We start from the raw sequence: 1,874 nt of genomic DNA, 5'->3' as shown, positions 1-1,874 counted from the left end.
ATTTCCCTTCTTCTGTGTCCTCTCAGATATCCCTACCTCCCTACCCACCCAACTCCACATTTTTCTGTTCTTTCTCTAAAATACAAAACACAGCAAAAACTCCAAAAAAAGAGTGAAAAATTAAAATACAAAGAATCATGGAATCCATTTTGGGTCAGTCAGCTACTCCTGAGCAAGACGGCTCTCCTAATTTATTCCGTGTCTTCCCTTTGGAGAAAACTGAGTTTTTGTCTTCCTGAAGATTTCAATTGCAAGTAGGTTCTTGCCCACCTCTCATTCTCAACATTGGGATGTCATCTGGCATGAACTAGTGCAGACTCTATGGATGCTGTCACAGTCTCTGTGAGTTCATATGTGATTAGTTCTGTTGTGTCTGGAAAGATGTTATTCCTTGAAGTCATCCCACCTAGATGACTGGGTCTTGAGGAGAGGGTTTTGATAAAGACAATTTAGGGCTGAGAGTTCAAAGATATCTCATCATCTGTCTATTGTCCAGCTGTTGGACTCTGTTTAATTCCATCTATTGCAAGAAAGACCTTCTCTGATGGGGGTTAATACATGTGCTAATTCATGGATATACCATTAGTAGTCATTTTATTGTTACATTTCTTTTTTTTTCTTTTATTGGATATTTTATTTATTTACCTTTCCAATGTTATCCCCTTTTCCAATTTCTTATCCAGAAACTTCCATCCCATTCCACTCACCCTGCTTCTAAATTTCTTGAGCAGAATAATAGTATTAGGTTTCCCCCTAGTTCCATAAAAAAATCTAGTCTCAGTTTCCTGGACACTTTGGCATTGTCATTTATTTATTGACTATGTCTAATGGAGTAGATCTTATGTCCAATTTTAAAACATATTGTTCATTCCCCCATAGTATTTGTGTAATGATGAAAACAGTATATCTGTCATGAAGGCCTGTCCCTGTTACAGATTACAAAAGTTTGCAGCTGGATGAAATTGGTCATTTCTTTTCTCCTTGAGAAGCCAGTAAAGTACTGCACAACAGCATTAAGGCTAGTAAGCAAGAATGACATGTCTAGTTGGGAACCGCTCAATTTCTCCTTGTTCAATGATGATAAGTGGCGTCTTTACTAAAAGTGGTATCTTAACCAATCTGACCTTATTGTCAAGAGGTGGAAGGTATTCACAGCTTTAAACTAAAAATGGATCCCCAGACAGAGTTATTAACTTAACAGGCTGGTAAACCAAGGACAGCTAAGAGTCTTTCCAGAGTCTTACCAACCTAAGACAGAAATGCATTGCTTTTGATAATGCACATTTCACGATGGGTAAGAAAGGCATTCTTGGCAGAACAACCTAGACAGGCACGGTCTTGTTTATGAAATAAAAAGGGGGAGATGTGGAGAGTTTTTGGGACTGCATAGCAGGAATATGATATTGGCCAAGGACAAAGAAATAGATTGCAGTCAGGAATATGATATTAGGCTAGAACAAAGAAGTAATTTCAGGCAGGAATCTAATTTCTAGGCTGGAATAAAGAAATTTCAGGCATGAAAATTACTTTGGCCTAGGACAGTGAAGTAGGCTCAGATATTTTTGTCATCCTGATAAGCCCTTAAAAACAGTGATCATGGGACTCTTTGCTTGTTCTTTGACTATTTGTGTTTATTATCTTGCTTGTTCATTGACTATTTGCATCTATTGTATTGCTAGTTCCTCAACCTAGAATTGACTTTAATACTTATATGTAATTAAAATGGTATAAAAGCAGATTAACAAAAAATAAAAAAAAAAATAACCTGGGACCTCTGCCCGGCCAGCTTGTGAGTGCACCCCGGATTCCGCCAGACACATTCTGGGGGATCCATAGAACCCATAGCCAGCCCTAGCACTCCCCTTTCACCTCGC

This window comes from Arvicanthis niloticus, chromosome X, assembly GCF_011762505.2.
Source record: "Arvicanthis niloticus isolate mArvNil1 chromosome X, mArvNil1.pat.X, whole genome shotgun sequence".
Lineage (NCBI taxonomy): Eukaryota > Metazoa > Chordata > Mammalia > Rodentia > Muridae > Arvicanthis > Arvicanthis niloticus.
The sequence above is the reverse complement of the archived record's forward strand: the minus strand, read 5'-3'. Positions refer to the sequence as shown.